We start from the raw sequence: 20,027 nt of genomic DNA on the forward strand, positions 1-20,027 counted from the left end.
TGAGGAAATCTCCTTTATTTCGGTTGCTAATTTTGTTTCCACTTGAACTTTTAGTTTGCTTCTGTCATGCGTGTTTTCTAGAAATATTTTTTTCTTTCCCATGTGTTTTTGCTAACTTACTTGTACGGCCTATTAAATTAAACACAGTTTTTACTTCATTTCATTTAAACTTATTTCCTGGAATTTCATTACAGATATATTTCTCATTCATTCAATTCAGTTTTCTCTCCGAGGCAAAACAAAAATACATAAAAACTCAAAATATCTTAATTAAAAATGGCAAAAATACAGAAACCTAAAACACTGAATACAGTTAAAAAGCAGTTAAAAAAACAATTTTTACAATTTTTCTGAGTTTCTACACAAAAATAAGTAATTTGGCCAATGGACAGGAAAACACAATTTTCGGTGCACAAAACTGAAAATTATCTTTTGTTCCACTGGGCAAAAAGACAATTGTGTTGGTGCACCAATCGACTTAATTCAGTATACTACTAAGAGTTTTAAATGTAAACAAATAGCCGCCATGTTAGGCCTAGTCGCCACTTATACTTTTAAATTGTTGATAATTCTACAAGTACTGCATGCAGATTAACTAAACGCATAAAAACCTTAACCGGAACATACGATGCCACGCAAAAAAAAATCGTTCTAAAGGATTCGGGAGTGGCCAAAATGTATATTATTTGGTTGAAATAGGAAACCCGAAATTTTTCGGAATTACAATATTCTTTTCTTCGAACAAGAAAGTAAAAAGAGAACAAAAGTGTATAAAAGCAAGAATAAAAAATTCGAATTGTACGCAAAAAAGGGAGGGACACTTCTACCCCTTTACTAATGCACTCCTCAGAAAAGGGGGGACACTTCTACCCCTTTACTAATGCACTCCTCAGTAATTCAGGACGAATAATATCTGACACTTGTAATTAAGAATTTAATTTTAAAAGGTCTTTAAAGAAAAGCGACTATATTCTTTATCAGAGAGTAATCATCACTTCCTGTTTCTAAACGTTTCTGTAAAAATCAGTTACATTTAACATTTTCTGACAAGTGACACGGATTAAAATAAGCCGGATGGAAATTTGGTAAGGAAATTTCAAAAGACAAAAATAAAGAAGAGATTTATCCTAAGGGTATACATTGTAACTTATCATTTGAAGAAACACTAAAATTTCCTCTAAATGATTCCTATTCTTCCTTTAACTTTGAGAATTGTTTTTCGTAAATGTTTTCCTATCTCTACGTAAACTGAGTAAAATTCCCTTTCACTAATTACTTTTATTAAGACAGATTTCCTTTTTAAAATATTATTTTAGAAGATGATGCAAAATTAAAAGTGCGTTTAACTCGAATTGCGTCTAAAGTTTCAAAACATGTTTAGAATATGTAATTAATTATCAACTCTTAAGATTCTTAGAATACCAAATAGAAGCGAAAACCAGTTTACGGGAAAAAAAAAAAAAAAAAAAAAAAAAAAAAAAAAAAAAAGAGTTTTATGACTTAAATAGCAGATTGCTCGTGAATCAATAAAATTTTTGACGATATTAGTTCCCATTTCCATTCTAGAAAAGGCCTACCAGCGGCCGAGCGGTAAAGTCGCTGAACACTGGTCAGTTCGGTCCGAAGTGCGAACGGGCTGGGTGCATGGGTGTTTTCGTGGTTTTCCCCATGTGTAGCGTATATAAGAGCCAGTTTCCCTTAGAAAGTCCTCCACGAAGGCATCCCTCCCTTTAGGCAGATAGCCCTAGTGTGCTTTGCCATAATTAAATACACCACCACACACCATTCTAGGAAAGATTTTGTAATTTTGAGTAGCTTTATAATAGGGAGAAAAAAAGTTATTCTTCCCCCAACTCAAACACAGGAATTTGGTTATAATAGATAGGTTTACTAGACGTCTCACTTTGACCAGGATTGCTCTGTTTTGATAATTTGGTCATTTTTTCCTAATAAAATATTAAAAAGTACCGAATGTATATAATTAATGTCAATACAATCCTATAAGAGTTTCTAGCATTTTATGACAGATGTCTTGCATACACTGAACTATAGGAAAACAGTTTTGGTGGAACAGAATCTTTTATTTCGATAAGCAACAGAGAATTAATGTAGTCTGAAATTGAAGCTTAAGATGAAAACGTTTAATGAGACTGTCGCAAATAATACAATAAACATAGATCAAATTTTTGATAAAGTAGTGAGTGCAAAAGCTTTGTCATCAGCTAATTATGAAATTAGAAAAAAAAAAAAAAAAGAAATTAGAAAAATGAAGACAACTTTTCTGTCATTTCAAAGAAAAAAAAAAACATTTCATTGTCCGATCTTGTTCAATTAACAGAATATATGTATTTTCAGCGTGCCAGATATAGCGGCAAGAATCGAAAAAATATTTTGATAAAATTGCCGATAATCGAAAAAATAATAAATCGAAAAAATTGTATATCATGGGGTCTTAAGAAAGAGGCATAATGGATGAATCAACCATAAAAGCTTTTATAAACCATAAAAGCTTTTACTCAGCTGCAAAATTAACAGGAACTTTTCGATGCCATTAATAATAACAAAAAATTTAAAAAAAAATTCCCACTGGTGATAAATAATAACTTTTTAATAATACGTTATGTTCAGTGGAGTTATTTAAACGTTTCTTTTAATTCATTGTTGTTTTTTGTTAATATATTCTTTGTTTAGCCTTTTCAGTCTTAGGAACTTTTCCTAGTAGGATTTATTTTCAGTTGTGAGTATTTTTTGAAAATTGTCCTAGTTTGAACAAAAAGTATTATGGTAAGCATAGTTATATGCTTATGCTTAATTTTGAAAGCCGGTGCCAAATTATTTTTCATTATTTAATATTAATGCAACTTTATAAATTTTATTTCTGAGTTTTTAATCTGTGTTTATATCCCAGATGGTTGGTCTCTTGAAGGTGATGTTTTTAATGAGTTTTTATGAAGTCCTCAAAGATTTTGGTAACATCTCAGACAAAATCGTGGCATACTTTTTTTTTGTTGTTGTTGTTGTTACGAGCTATGCCATTTGGTACTACACGGAAAGGAAGGGATGCCCCGTGTAAGAATTTTGAAGGAAAACTGGCTCATATCCACGTTACACACGGTAAAAACCACGGAAATGCCCACGCGGCAAGCTCGTTCGATGAGACTCTTTAAGACTAGATGCATATTTATGCAATACCCTTTAACACGAACTCACTTAAGGCGAGCACTCGGTTAACATGAAAAAATGTTTTGTCCTCGCACAGATGTACATGATATTATAGGAAATGTTATTGGTTAACGAAAATTTAGGTTATCGCGAAATATGAACTATTTTCTAGGCCCTTGTGTCAGATTTTTTCATTTAACACGAACTTAAAGTCTTTTAGCTTAACCAACGCAATGGTTCACTTTCTTTCCCCAAATGCAACAGGTAAAAATGCATGGGACACCAGAGACGTCACTGCAGGATCGTGGTATTTCTCCCCCCTTCCTAGCAAGCCTTGGTGGTGTAGTGGTTCTGCACGCTGGGCCGGTATTCCAGAGGTCCGTATTTCGATTCCGGACGAAGGCGGTTGCATATTTTTCATCTTTCCTGCTTCCAAAAATTACCTAAAAAATGGAAGCTCCTGTGTAGCGGTGTCAGAACACCCGGGTGCCTGGGCCGAAGGCCCTACCTCAGATTGAAAGTTTGAGCTGTTCTTAATCATGCAGGCATAATAATTCACATCAAAGTGCGAAAGAGTGATAGGAACTTAGAACAGTTAGCAATTTGTAAAAATATGACGAAGCAAGTACTTAATGAATGAAAGTTGAGCACTCGAAAAAACATTCGAGCTGGTGGACTTGAAATGCTGATTATAAATAAATTACAGTAAGTTAAAACATGGTAATGTGCAAAACGTATGGTGACAAAAATTAATTAAGAGAAAATTACATAAATGAAAAAAATTGATGGGAAGAAACTAAGAAAGAGAGAGCAAAACTACCAAGACCAAGAGTATATAAATTCGTTGCATTTTGAACAGCGTTAAGACCTTGGGTAATGTTTGCATAAGAAATTCCATAAGTAACCTGGGTGGACTTTAATAACTGCCTTACTGTTATTGCTAATATTTTTAATATTTTCGGGAACTTAGGGCACCCTCTGTAATTTGCTGCGTGTCCTGTTTCCAGGCAATTGCAACACTTAACAATATCTAATTTCTTAGCTGAACAGTCTGAAGTTTTATGTGGGCCTGCACATTTTATGCAGCGTGAATTGAATTTACAAGAATCAGAATGGTGGTGTTGGCAGTCATGACACTGCACAACACTCCCATTCACCTTGTATTCAACAATTTGAGCATAGAACAACATAAAATAAGTGATATCATAAATTTTCTCAACACCTTTAACATTATCAAGCTGTATTTGGAAGAGGGGCATTGGCGCGCGTGACCTAAGTCGGTGCATTTGTGTAAAATTTTTTATTTTGAAACCTAAGTTCAAAATTTCATCTTTAATTTCATCTGGTGGACAATCAATTGGTAGGCTTCGAATAACTAGCTTAATGGGCTTCTCCATCTTTTTATGAATAAGATAATGTTCAACATTTTTAGCCTCAAGATAAAAATTACCCAATGTCTCTACAGTGGCGCCCGAACTAAAAAGGGTGTTGGATGATGATTCTCTTCACCCAGGATTTGGCGACTGGGTCCCCTAAAAAACTCAGTCATCCTTTAAAAAGGGGAGTATATAAGGTATATCTCCCGCTTTCCTAGCGTGCGTTCGTGGTGTAGTGGTTCTGCGCGCTGGGCCGGTATTCCAGAGGTCCGTGGTTCGATTCCCGGCGAAGGCGGTGGTAATTTTTCATCTCTCCGGCCTCATAATAACCTAATGTTTCTACACACTAAACAACTGGAATGTGAAAAACCTAAGCGACCGTATGCTTTTTTTTCCTAAGAAGCTCTGGAGTTATACATCGGAGATGTTACATTTAAATTATAAGAGGATAATAACATAAAATTAGGCACTTGTAACAGAACAGAAGAATAGGTACTGATCTGCATTTCCTTTGACTTCAGAGGCGCAATTGTCGCTAATAGAGAGGCTCCATTTAAGAAAAAATCTGGATAGAGGCCCCAAATGCAACATGTCATGTTCAATCTCTGGATCAAGGCATTATTGACCTTATGAAGAGGTCTTATCGCAAGATGTGAGAGCTGTAATTCGCGATGCTGAAAAGGAGACGGAAACGACAACTGAAGTGTTGATGCAATAAATGCTGCCGCCGCTTTCGGGAAATCCATGTCATCACAATACATACAGAACTGTTTTAGCAGAGCCTGGAGTTATTAAGACGCTATCCCATTGATCAGTTAGATGGTGACAACGATATCACTTCACCTGACGAATGGAATATGCTACAAAATACGTTGAGAATCATGGTGTTAGATTTGAGGAATTTATTACTATAGATAACGATGTTGCCGTGTATATCTGATGTATAAGTTGGAATCTGATGTATAAGCAGTTGTGTCTGTGTCTGAGGTGCAAGAAATGTTACCAGAAGAAAATGAAGAGAAGAACAATATCAATCCGCCCACCCGCCAGTGTTACATGCCATGGACACTTTAGGACGTTTTACTGCAACATCCAAACTCAGCGCTAATTTCATGGTATTTGTGAGTACCGTTGGCCGTAAAGTTATCAGGCATTTACATTTCCGTCTACGACAATGTAATAAACAGGCATATTTTACCGGAAAAAATCTGTGAGTACATTTTTTCAGGTTACAGTACTGTTAGTGTTTCTTATGATGACATACATAATAATAGACTGAAGTACGCATGTAACTATATATGTAAATAGTTAGTGTGTAGGAAAAACTACTATAAAAATAAAATTAGAATTCTCAATTAACAGGAATTTTTTTTAACATGAGCTCTTGATTTTTCGATCAATTGGGATTCGTGGTAACGACAGTTTACTGTATAATGTTCATAGATATTTTTTCCCGGCATTAAAAGGACCGTGATTATTTTTACAGTAAAATTAAAGCTATTTTTTGTAGGTTCTCTTGACTTATAATTTGTTAGGTTATTAGTATTTGAAACTAACCGGCTGTTTATAAATTAGCCATACTATAACTTAATTTTTCCGTTTTCTCATCAGAATGCAAACCATTTCATTAGTAGTATTTAAGCTGAGGTTTTTGGATTGCAAGAGAGACTGTGTTTCTGCTTTTCGCGGGCACGTTATGTTAGTTCCTGCCAGGTCTGATATGTTTGTAATTATTCGGCTTTGCGTTATCGCTGCCGACATTTAAGTTTGTTACATGGGTAGAGTTAATCGAGCCAGCTTAGATTAAAATTTAATTGTGTTGTCTTTGATACTGGACTACGTTTTAAATTGAAATTTACTGTTCCTTTCATTGTATCACCACAGTTATGGCAGCTACTGTTTGCATAAGAACTTGCATTGATGTTATAATTTCTTTTTAATAAAAAAGTTAACCTTTCCGTGGCTCGTAGTTACTTAGAGAAGATAATTCCCTCTACATTTGATGGGGTAATAGTTATTGATCAAGTAGAACCCTATGAATTATTTATTTTAAAGAACATGCATTGATGTTCTAATTTCTCTTTAATAAAAAGTCATTAAAACATTTCCGTGGCTCGTAGTTACTTAGACAGAGAGATAATTGGCTCTATATTTGATGGGGTAATAGTTCCTGATCAAGTAGAACCCTATAAATTAATTATTTTATTGATTCTTTGAGAAACCAATATTTAACCAATGCACATGTATTTTGCAATTTTATTTCTAATAGATTTAAATGGTATCTTAATAAAGCAAAAATAATACTGAAAGTTCATTTCTGAATATATAAGCAAGTATTTATTTTAAAAATAATTGCTGAAACAATGACTATATAATAATATGACTATAAGTCAATGACGTTGGTTTAAGTTATTCATAGTGTTCCTGCATGTTTTATTGAAATGAAATTAAAAAATTTCCTTCTAGCAGATAAGCATCCAAATAAATGAAAAATTAATAAGAGCAGCACATTTTAATTCATTTGTATACCAATTTTTTTTAATGATAGGCACTAGCCATTTTAGGCTTTGACCACTACTAAGGCTAGAAGCGGTGGTTATTTTATTATGGAGGCACCTAATAAGAACCACCCTTACCTTCTATGAAAGGATAGATATTTTACATCTATGCCTTCTCCGGGATTTGAACCCTGTTCTTACGGTACGGCTGTCAGGGTCACCAACCACTTTCCCGTCTGGGCTGCTTTCTAGACCAACCTAAAACGACGAGTCTTCAGTTTAGATTATACGTCAATTTTTACCTGATTTGAAATGACGTACGTGAGTTAAGAGTATTTTTTCAGTTTTGCGTGAACAGTTGCTTAGTTTTAAAAAGATAACTCTTTTCATTTTCACATTTGGAAGCACAAATGTTTTACAACTAGAGGTCAGTTTAAAATTTCAATACAACAAATCAATTTTAAAAAAAAAATGGTTCTGACATACCGTATTTCCTAGCATATTTTCCCCCTAGCCTTTTTACGCTATGTTTGAAAATTTTTAAACTTTCGCATAATTTTCCCCTTTCTCTGCTGTATATAATTTTTACCTCTGAGTTTTATGGTAATAAGTTTAATGATAAATTGTATTCCCTCTGTCATTTTTATTTTAATTCAATGCATTTATTCAGTTTTTATTTGCAATTTTGTATTGGTGTTTAATAAATTTTATTTTCCCTTGCAATTATTATTTGAAAAATATTTTGAGCAGATTCTTCGTTAAGCTACTAGAACGTATCCCTATCCGTACAAGTATAGATGATATAGTGCACGAAGCGCGATGTTTCCGGCTCGTGATAATAAAGCCCAATGGGCACATGACAGTAAACTAGGACGTGGCAGGTCTTCTCACATTTAAGGAACTTTCCAAGCCTTCGATTTCACTTTACTTTTGTTATTTACGTTCCAACTTATTGTAACCTTATGTATTCGAGTATATGCTGATGTGTTCGATCTTTCAAAATCTGCATCTTTTAGTCGCCTCACTTGTCTTTCGTTCCTTCGATGTTCTTCTTGAGAACTGCGATCCGACTCATACATGTGAGGTACCACTGGGGCTTTACAAGGTGTTTGAGCCCGAGTTGTCGCCGTCTGCGAAACGTTTTCAGCTCAGTTACCGTCAGATATCAGTCAATATCCGCCACATATCGTAATGCTTTATTGCTATGTATTGTTATTGGAACGTACGTTTCTTTGAAAGAAATCATATTGTGATAGTAAACAGTAGTTAACGTATGACTATTTTTCATTTGTGGTGTTCTTACTGTAACCGTGTTCTTTGTAAATTAAAGTACTCGCATAATTTTCCCCTCTCGATTTTAAGACGATAAAATTAGTTATACAAAGGAGAGAAATGCGCGAAGGAAGATGGTACATATTTCCCTTTCTTTTTTAACATGAAAAAAGATACCGATAGTTATGAAAATCAGTTTCCAGATGCCTTAATGATGTGGTGCAAAAACACTTCAGCTAAACATTCCATTCCTATTAGGCTCACTATTTCATACCGTCTAGTAAAACAAAAAGTTTCGAGAGATGACACAATAAAAAGACGGCGCAGTGGGGCAAGGAAATGAGCAGAAATAAATATAGAAAGTGTCTGAAACCTTATTATTGTGTCTTGCTTCATTCTAAAAAGTTATTTGGAGGAAACAATAGCAGTACCAAAAATATATAATGAAACTTCCAGACGATGTAGAAAATGTGTATAGTCATTTTAGGTATGGGTAGATAAATTACTCACTTCAAAGAGAAGGGAAAATATTAGGGATTGAGCAGAAAAAAATTCCCGATATGTCAGAATGCAGACATAGAGCTGCAGTCAGAGTTTCCAACCAAACATTAAGTCAAAAACTTCGTGCAAATCCATTTTATGAATTTTGTCTGAAAACAAGCAGACTGACTTCAGAACAAGTTTCTGAATTATTGTTTTCATCTTTGTCATCTCCTTAACAACGGGATGTGGGTCGCCTTTATATGTGTTCTAGAATAGTTGTCTCAAATTAATTTACGATCTGAAAGCAGCTGCGAGACCTCAGTTTTTTTTTAATAAAATAAAATACTTTTAACTAAATTAAAAATTTTATTTACTAAATATTCATGTACAATAAATGTTTAAAATTAATCACTCTTTTTTTTCCTTTCCCATCTTCTACCTCTGCTACCACTTACCCCTGACATTTTCGGGTATAGGTTCCTAGGCAATTCTTAATCCTTATGATGTGCCCTACCTGCCCTAGAAGTTTGTCGCAACATTTACGGTACACCCCGTATAATGAAAACCTATTTTTTTATTTTATTTATTTATTAAATTTTTCTCTGATGCATGTAGAAAAAATACGTACTTTTATACAGTAGAACTCGCTTATGATGAGCTCCGATTTAACGAGAATCGGGTTCATCGAGAAAATCGAAAATACTTGGTTGATACAATGTTAAGTCTATAGAAGCATAACTCGCTTTTAATGAGAAAACTCCTGTTATAGCGAACAATATTTTTGTGATTTACAAAATTTCTATTGACTTTAACCTCTCCAGCTCAGCTAATCTTTTCTTATTTCTTTTAACATTCCGAAGTCAAGCGATAGTGATGAGTCCTGCAAATACGTGACGGCGGCCTCCTTTACCTTGGGGAGTGATGAGAATCGAATTTTTATCACCGAATTCTACAAGTGTTATCCAGCTTGTAGAATTCGGTGGACCAACGGATCATCAGAAGTTTTAAATAAAACTTTCTTAAGCATTTAATTTTGATGCTTCTCGATAGAAGAGAAAAAACAGGAACAACCTCAAATGCTAATGTCACGTACTTCTAAGCGATATATTTAATGAAATATGCATGGGAAAACGTTACATCAACATGCATTATCAATTGCTTCCGTAATGCTGGACAGGACATATCTCAAGAAGGGCAAATCACTGAGAAAGAAGTAGACGTCTTGGAAAATTTGGAAAAGAGTAGAGAAGAATTTGAAAATTATATATCTGTTGACGCCAATGTTATCACTTCTCAGATCCCAACTCTCGAGGACGCTGTAGCTGAAATTCAGGCTAAAGCAGATAAAAAAAATAATGAAAGCGATGATAATAACGATGAAAATGAAGAATTTCAACTTGAATCTTCCTCGATCTACTCAATGGCTCTTGATTGCTCAGAAAACCTTCCAAAGCCAGGGGTGCAAATGACGATGTTTTTCGGACCATGAGTCTTCTCCGAAACATAATAACACAAAAAAGAGACAACAAAGCAGTTCAAAGCAAATTAGCCAACTACTTGTGTACTGTATAGAAATAAAAAATAAATAAAGTTTATATAATATAGTAAGTATATAAGAATTGTAAGAATTGGAGGCTGCCTTCAGCCCACCTGAACACGAGTGTCCCCATAGCTCAAAAGAACGGGCCTCGTATCTCCACAAATGAGGGCTTCCAGTAAATATGTATATATGAATTCTTATGATTTTATCCACAGTAAGTATGTATAAATTTTTATGTTTTTTTTTTTTTTTTTTTTTTTTTTTTTTTTTTTTTTTTTTTTTACGAACCCGTTTTTTACGAGCACTCGGTTATAATGAGCAAATATCGCGCGCCTTTCACGCTCGTTATAACCAAGTTCGACTATATATATATAAATAATTATAAACCTTCTTATTTCGTATTATTACACCTTATTACTTTTTGGTTTCAATAAAACTTCTAACCTTGGAGAAAAATTACTGCATCATGAATCAGAGATGCTCATCGGTCAATCTGGTTCTTTTTTAGATTTATTAATTTTCAGCTGTGGAAAAACAAAACCCTTCACATATAAATGCACTCCCAAACGAAGCCATTATTCTTATTACAAGCATTTATAAATGAAGTTAAATAATTATCTTACAAGGACGAAAAAAGTTAATCTAATCTTTATCTTCATATCGGTGTATAAGATTTGTATCACAGTGTAAATTAATTACAGCCGGCGCAGCTTGATGTGATCGCTTTAGTCCAACAGCAATTTTTACAACTTAAGCAATGTTAATAGAATTATAACATTAAACGATGAAACATATTCTTCAAAATAGCAGTGGTATTAAAGTAATTTAATAAAATACACGAAGAAACATATAAATAATCACTCTCTCAGTAAAATCCAAAAAAAATGTTTTTACCAACTGTTCATAATGTTTTTAATACATTAGTTAATTTATGAACTATTCATAATATTTCTGAAAATTATCTAAATAATGCTGCGCCCTTAATCTGAATATTAAGAAGGCATCTTCGTTCACTGGAAGAGAACATGCAAATGTAAAATTTAATGTTAGGCAAAAAAGCAACCTTAGTGTGGAGTAGATATTTTTAAGGGAATTTTCTTCCCTTCCCATTTTTGTCTCCCCCTTTTCTTTCTGTAATATATAGTAAGGAACAGGGTAAAATTCTGCGGAAATGTTTTTGCTTCTGAAGAAGAGTGACTCGAGTCTCATCATCGTCAAAATCTATACAGCTAATTAAATATAATTTAAGAGACATATGTCTAATCCTTGGAAATTTTTATAATCTATTTTGAACTTCTCTGACGACTTTACTTCAATTTAAAGAATTATTTAATAATACTTTGATATCATTAACCGAATTGTTGATTACAATAAGCGATACATTTTCCATGTTTTCTTATACAAACAGGTTCGATAGCGTTTCGGTGCTTCAATAGCAATATCCAAGTGATAAGAATAACCGCGATCTCATTAAACGGCATCTATTGTATACTAGTAGTTTCTTAAATTTTAAAAAGAAACTGCCCTACAAATCTTATAAAAATTTGAAAATCTGAGATAAGTTTTAAAGTCATGCAGAACGTAGCAGATCTAGGAAGTACGGTGTTTCAAAAACAGATTTTTCAGAATTAGGACAAAATTACATAATGAATTTTGATTCAAAACCATGCAAAGGCAGAATCCAGGGAAATAAGTATGCTATAAGCATGACGTTAGCTGAGGACGTAGATAGACAATTAAAAGCTTTGGGCTTTAAAAATAAAATTACTATAATTTACCTGTATAAAAGTATTACTTTCCTACTTCTGACTCTCAGCAGCTGAAATATGAAATCTTCATTGTTCCAACAAGTATGAGAATAACGCAGTAAAAATTATGTATCTTTTCATTGGATTCGCCAAGTGATTAATTGTTTCAAGTCTATTTTAGCTTTTAGTGCATCCAATCCGTTTCATTCCGTTTTAGCAAGCTATCTAATAGCTTTTAGTGCATCCAATCAGACTGCGGATTTATGGAGGAAAAACATCTGCCACACGTACAAGAGAAATGAAAGAAATTGGAAAAAGAAAAAGCTTTTATATGAAATTCAGCAGCTGGTAACTAAAATGAACTTCTGGATGTAATATATAGTTGGGATTATGCATAATTTACTTACTTTAAGATTTAAAAGAGACGTTTGGCAAGCTTCATTAGCTTGTTAGATGATTTTAAAGACAAATTTAGAATTTTGAAAGAAATTTAGGTACAAACTTTGTAGATCGTCCAGTTTTACTGAATATCTTTCAATATGACTATCCAAAAGAAATTTTAGTCATTTTATCTTAAAAAATAAATAAAATTTAACACTGAAAAATGAATGGTGGAGTGATCCCAGTACGTCTTGCAAAAGAATTAGGTTAACTTTCTAAGAAATCAGGTAAGAATATTACTCAAATGTATTCAAACTTTCAGCAAAGCATAATTAATTTTTAAAAATTGATCTGCTGATTTTTCATAGGTGGAACATTCTATCTCGTCCAATTGAATTTCTTTTTTCTACTCATTTTGTGAGGTATCTTTTCCCTCCTTACCGCGTGCCTTCGTGATGTAATTGGAAAGCACGCCCAGCTAGAAATCGGAACGTTCAGAGTTCGAGACCGACGAGAGCATTATACATTTTCCACGTCTCCTGTTTCAAAATAAAATGTTTAACGTGTGTTTGTGTGTGTGGGGGGGGGGGTTGAGCCGTACTTTTTAATTGAACGCTAACGAATGCAGATGGCATGCTCGGCCATCGTGAGCGATTAACGGCATATCTTCGTAACCGTTAACCGTTCATCAGATGTACAATTGTTGAGGTTTCAATATGTAAATGATGATGCTCTTGGCAGTTGGCGGTTAAATGTGAAACAAGCACAGCCGCCGATAAACGGCGAAAGAATTATAGCTGCTTGAGCTGGTAATTGACAGGCAGAAATACAAGGTGATCATAAAAAAAAAAAAAAAAAACTTTCCCGATATATGAAACCTTAGCGACCTATCCGCCCAACCAATCGAAATGAAATTTCAGGTATTGTTATTTGAAGTTATGAGATAATTTAAAACAACAGAGCTCTCACGGTTACGGTTACAATGAAAAAAATTTGTGAATTATCAAAATGCAACATCTATTTTTTCCTGCGCAATTGATCAGCGCTGTTAAAAACCATAAATGGTGTTGGAAAGATATACGTAGAGCGACCGTTGCTGGCGTAAAACCTTTGCAAAGAAGAGCATTGTCATGAACCAATCACAGCACAAGAAAGGCGAAAGAAAAAACTTTTATACGAATTACAAGTTTTCAATGTATACAACGTTTCAAAATAGAGTCATCTCCCGTAACTTTACAGTCTCATAGACAACGCGATCCCTCAACTTACTCCGATGGATTTTTCTGGTTCCGGGATTATTTGAAATCTAAGGTATGCACATGAAATCCACGAGATTTGTCAGAATTGAAACATGCCCTAAAACGTGACGTTATACAGATTCCTTCTGAGATGTTCCGTTCGTTATTGTTGTCAACGATCTCTCGCACGCAATGCTTTATCGTCTTGAAAGCTTGTTAATTCCAATAAAAAAAAATCCCCTCTCCTTTCTTATCATTGGTTCTTTGCAATGTTCTCCTTTGGAAATGTTTTCACCCCTACAATTTTCATCATACGTTTATCGTCCCAACGCCATTTATGGTTTTTCAATACGTTGATCAATATGCGCAGAAAAAAAATGGATGTTGTCATTCGAAAATTTCGAATTATTTTCACTGTAATCGTAATTGTGAAAGCTCTATTGTTTTAACTCATCATATTCTCGAGCGCATGGTTTTTAAATAGTAATATCTGAAATTTCATTTCGATTGATTGAACGGATTGGTCGCTAGTGTTTGATATAGCAGGATGTTTTTTTTTTTTTTTTTTTTTTTTTTTTTTTATGACTATTCAGTATATAGTTAACAGGAGGCTATGAGCTGAAAATAAATTCTTTTATGATGCTCAACTGAAGGGATATTTCTTATTTAAGATAAAGGCCGTTAACGACAGGATGACACATATTATTATAGTATAAGATTCCTGTTACATCTTCGTAAAAGCAATTTCCAATTTTTTATTCGTATACTCCTCGTTTTAATTTTATTCAGCTGTGGAAAAAAATTCAGATCACCCGATTTTCTTTTTATCTAATATAGGTCACAGTGCGCCTTATGAAAACTCATGTTCTGAATTTAATTCTTAAAAAAATGACTGTAATAGAATATTCTTGGAATTTGCATTTATTATAGAAGCTCCATTTTGGGTGAAATCGTGACTTTAAAAATACATGTTTTGAGCAATAAAACTGGCATAGTTAGTTCTCAACTTTATTCTCCAAAATAAAAAAAAAGTCCATTTGTTAGTAAAAACTCTTCAAGTCAATAAGTAGTTTAAGCACATTTGTGAAAGAAAAAGTTTCAATTTATGTAGAATGAAACAATGAGATAAATTGGTTTAGTTAATAAAAAATATATTTATGCAAAATTGTACAAAACCTGCTTCATTCGGGTCAAAAAGGGATCAGGAAATGACATTGAAGGAATTCTAATCAATAAACATGTTTGCAAATCGTACATTTTTTTGCAACCTTTGTATTCTTTAATAGAAAACATAATTCAAGAAAATAACAGTAGTAAATAAATTCCAGGAGCAAAATCCACTGGGAAACATATGCTATTTGAAAACAGCTTATTTATCATACTGGGCTTTCAGACTGGAAAGAGTTTTTGGCCTCCCGCCAACCTATATACATATGTAAGGGAGGTCATGTTTTCAGTGAGTAAGCGAATTTTTAGTGAGTAAATACGAAATAGGTCCCCATACTTTTTACTATTTTTACCAGTTTTTACTATTTTTACAATGATGTCTTATTGTGTGTATATATGTATTTCGTCTTCTTATATCTTTTCTTCTTAGAAAAATTTGTTTTTCGTATTTAAGCTTATTGGATTCATATAAAGAACTGACTGAAATTTGGGTTAAATTGGACACCCGGAAGTTGTAGTTTAGTTAAAGGCCGTAACAGGTTTTCAGAAATCAACATAATTTATTGTTGTATATATATAAACCCTTCATATCTAATAATATATTGTTGCATTTGAACGAGCATTGTTTACTGATACCTAAACAACGCATGGATATATATGCAGATAGATATGAATTTATGTTTGATGATATCATAGAAATGACATAGAAGAAAATTAAATTATGGTACTCGTTTCAAAGTATTTATTTTAAATATTAGAGATATTTAATATATTACGAACACTTAACTTAAATTAAAAACCAGTTAAATTATATGTTATTCAATAATATTATTAATTAAAAATACACGGACCAACATTTGATTATGCTGATATAAATTTAGAAAAACCAGTTTTAACACATGGTCAGTTATATCTAGTAAAATGTAATTCAAAATATCGTATTACAAATATTTCTATTTATCGGAATGGCAGACTAGATTTAGTTTGCAAACTATCAGCCGGAAGTAATACTTTACTTAAATTCCATTGCTATTTAAAACATGGAACTAGCAGAAGTTATGCGACCACATCAAATATTTTTATTTCTTCGTATGCACAGCAATTTTTTTTTCTCCACACAGAGTGTAAAAACGAAATTTGGTATATCATGTAAAGCAGTGGTTCCCAATTTTTTTTTGGCCCACTGCACCCTTTTCACCATTTCTATATCATTCCGCCTTCTTTAAATAAATTGAATTCAAAATTTGAATAATATTTTAAAATTATGTTTTTACTTCCTTGTACGAAGTAAAAAGGAAGTACTGTAATCACGAAAAATTTCGGGTGTCATATTTCAACGAAAATATCCATTTTTGACCGTTATCGAATGCAACTTAACGATGCTTTTGCGTGACATCTCTACGTAAGGACAGAATAAAAAACTCTTTTCCCCCCAAAAAAATTATAAAACTGATTTGAAATGAATTCTGAAGAGATTTTTTCGTATAGTCTGTACGTACGTATCTCGCATAACTCATAAACGAGTAGAACGTTGAAATTTTACACATAGGACTGCTATAACATGTAGATGTGCACCTCTCATTTTGGTTTCAATCGGCCTCACCAAAAGTGTATATATATATATATATATATATATATATATATGATATAAAATGAATGACTTGGAGCACGGCGGTGGCGTAATAGATGAGTAGCGAAGAAACGTGGCAAAGCAAACATGTCCCGATTCAAGATAACTTTATTATTGAGGAAAACAAGTCAGAATTCGCAATATTTAGTTCACATACGGACGAGCGTCTTATGCGCTCTATATTTTTGTTAGATCAGCACATATTCCTTGAACAAAGAAGGTAGCTGCGAAGCTTTTGGCCTGGAAGAAAGCTTAAGCGAAAGTGACTCATAAGTTCATAGAAAGAAGTGAGGGAGTCAGTTTTTAGTTATGGTTTACAATTCGGTGATTGGTCAAGAGGCATCTGCATTTAACGGTTCCGCAAGATCGCATGATTAATTTGAATGACGCAGTTTAGACTTAAGCGCTATTTTTAGGACAGATAGATGAAGTTCCCAAATGAAATAGAAAATAAAAGAGCTTATAGTGAATTACTCTCTTACTCGGCTCAGTGAGCTCAGTTTTTTTATTCTTATATGCTTGTAAATTGTGCCTTTTTTGCTTTAAAAATGATTGAATTATGTTGTTCTGGTTAATATTTTTATGCTTTTAGTTAACCTGCATGCAATAATTGTGGAATCATCGACAATTTAAAAGTTTTTAAATGCGGCTAAGCCTAATTTCTGATTACCATGGCAGCCATATTTGTTTACATTTGAAACTTAGCAGAATAGTGGATTTGTGCCAATCTAGAGAAATTAAGCTTCGCAACAACAAAGTAACGTCTTCTTTTATTATTGCGAGTTAAATTATGCTTAATTCATTCTGGAATTAACATTTAAGTTATTAGCTTTTTTAGGCGTAGAAACTGTAATTTTAATTGTAAAAATTGTTTTAACTGTATTTGGTGTTTTATGTTTTTTTGTAGCTTTCAAATTTTAATGAAAATATTTTGAGTTTTTATGTATTTTTGCCTTGCCGCGAAGTGCGAACTGAATTAATTAGTAGTGCATGCGCATCAGGTAAGCGGCGCTGCATCATCTGCGAAAAACTATTTCTTCTTTATTTGTTTAATTTCTTTTATACACCATTTTAGATTTATTATAGTATTTGAATAGAACTTGTGTTAATTCTTTAGATGATATAATTTTTGTGCACTCTGAGTTATAAAATGAATGTTAATGCTGTTAAGTGAACGTAGCGCCGAAGTATCGCTATGGTAAATAAATATAGTGAACTTTAAAGAGCGCATGTATTTTATTGCAGTTTATGCGCTATCGATGAAGTAGATTTAATTCAAAATTCTTTAACTGTTAATTCAATATGTTTAATTACGGATTATTATTTCATTATAACGCCTTTTTTATTGTTCGAGCGTTTTTATGTACATGCATAGTGACAAACTGCAAGTAGCATACATTGAATCGCAACCTTAAGAAGTTTTGGAACCGGTGATGAAGTCAACGCAAAGTGCTTCAACAAAGAATACAAACGTATTCTACAGAAAAGCGGGACAGAAACTAGAGAAAATGCAATTTTGCTTTCCGCTCATATATACTTAAGTAATCAAACAGCATACTAAAAATATTCCGAGTTTGTTCATTCCGTAGGCATGCTGTCGTCTGTTTTAAAATGATTTATGCAAAACAACAAAAATGAAACTCGAAATGGGGTATTTCTTCAGCAATACCTGTTTATGTTTTGTTTAGTTTCAAAGGAAGTAGCTCATAATTACATAAAACTTTCAAATTAAAAACAAGTTCCGATATATGCAGAGAAAAGCGAATTGTTTATTTATATAATGGTGGAATAGATGTGCAGATTTAATTTATCCACGCGTTCGTAAACGGCCTGATTTGATGCGATCTAGGTCAAAACGAGCATCAGTTGATTACATTGACGATTACGAATCACACTAATGCTCTCGGCGGAAGTGATGTAACAGGGAAAACGATTCTTTTCCTCAATCTTTTGTCGAATTGGGAAAATCAATTCTCCAAAGTTAGAAAGCCGCTATCGGAAGCGAAACTCGGAAATTGGATGTTTTTGAGTATGTTTGGCAGAAACGTTTTACTTCGCTTGTTATGACACTTGAGACCGGAAATATTTATTCAGATGCCTTTTTTGAGGCGTAAAGAAAGCGGAAGATTAAGACGATTTATTTATTTACCCAATGAAACATGTCTCCCATTATTTAAAATTGCTTTCGAAATAGCAATTTAGTGCATAAATTAGAGAAGTCTCGAAGTCGGTACTTTATACGACTTATGAAGTTAGTAAATAAGTAAAGATAGAAAAGGTAATTAAACACAATAGGCGCCGCTTGATGTGATCGAGGTTAATGTTATCATTGAGGTATTGTTATTGATTTTTCGAAGTCCCACCATTTGTATAAGCCCACCAGCGGCCGAGCGGTAAAGTCGCTGAACACTGGTAGTTCGGTCCGAGGTTCGAATCACGCGAACGGGCTGGCTGCATGGGCGTTTTCGTGGTTTTCCCCATGTGTAACGTGTATACGAGCCAGTTTTCCTTAGAAAATCCTCCACGAAGGCATCCCTTCCCTTAGGCAGATAGCCCTAGTGTGCTTTTCCGCATTCTCAATACACCAACACCACCATTTGTATACGAAAACATGGAAAATAAATTACTTATTGCGATCAGCTATTCTGTTAATATTATCGCAATATTATCGAGAGAGGAAACAAGCATAAAAAAGGGATGGAAATCCGAAAGAGTTCAGATTCTAGCGTTCACTCAGAAGGGCTGTTTTAGAGTTTAACATGCTTTATGAACATAGATAGATTACCAATAGAGATGGCCCAAGTGAAATAGCGGAGCTTTTAAAAATGATACTAAATTAATATACGTTTAGCCTAACATGGGAACGTTGCGTATCTTGTATATAGACGCAAATTGAAAAATATGTAATGCAATTCTGAAAAAAAAATATTTAATGCATTAAATTACCTATATCATGAACTAAATGTATATTTATTTAACTGAATCAGATTATTCGAAGGTAAAAGAATAATAGTCTTAAGAACTGCATCTATTGCTTTTAAATAGCTCCGTTTGTTCATCAATAGCAGACAGATTTAATTTGAAAGATAAATATAAATTTTTTTCGAATAGCAACAGACTTGAATAAAAAATTAAAAAAACGTATTAAAATAAAACATCGCAAAATTGCGTTTCAAAACTAATTGATTTTTGGGCTAAAAATTTCTTTAATGAAGTAAAGTGGCCAAATAAAGTTAAAATAGATTATAAAAATTGCTAAGTGTCAGTAAAATGTCGCTAAGTTGGGGGTCATGTCGCTAAACAGCTTATTTACGAGTTTAGTCAACTATTTAAAATGAGGTAAAAAACAGCCTTAGTCTGGCTTACACTTCGAATAACTCTGTTGGTTTTGAAGATAATCAGACAAAACTCCCTTTTCTTCAGGAGCAAGAAAAAAATCTGCATAAATTTTTTCCTGCTCCTTCGGGGGAGGGACAAATCTCCTGAAAATATCTACACCAAACTGATGTTGCTTTTTTGCTCAATTCTTAAA

General features: G+C 33.3%; 1 protein-coding gene across 2 annotated transcripts in view; it reads right to left on the bottom strand.

Moving 5' to 3' along the window:
* LOC118185934 (uncharacterized) overlaps positions 1-20,027 on the bottom strand; it is a 166,755-nt gene that overhangs the window by 132,578 nt on the left and 14,150 nt on the right. Inside the window, exon 1 of one of the 2 annotated variants that reach the window (XM_035355908.2) lies at positions 12,110-12,227. The exons of the other annotated variant lie outside the window; for it this stretch is intronic. The gene's annotated coding sequence lies outside the window, so the exon portion shown is untranslated. Of the gene's footprint in view, positions 1-12,109; positions 12,228-20,027 lie in introns of those variants that run through there. 2 annotated transcript variants of the gene reach the window in all.

This window comes from Stegodyphus dumicola, chromosome 12 (genome assembly GCF_044657685.1).
Source record: "Stegodyphus dumicola isolate Sdum_Otavi_A_Nest chromosome 12, ASM4465768v1".
In the NCBI taxonomy this organism is placed as follows: domain Eukaryota; kingdom Metazoa; phylum Arthropoda; class Arachnida; order Araneae; family Eresidae; genus Stegodyphus; species Stegodyphus dumicola.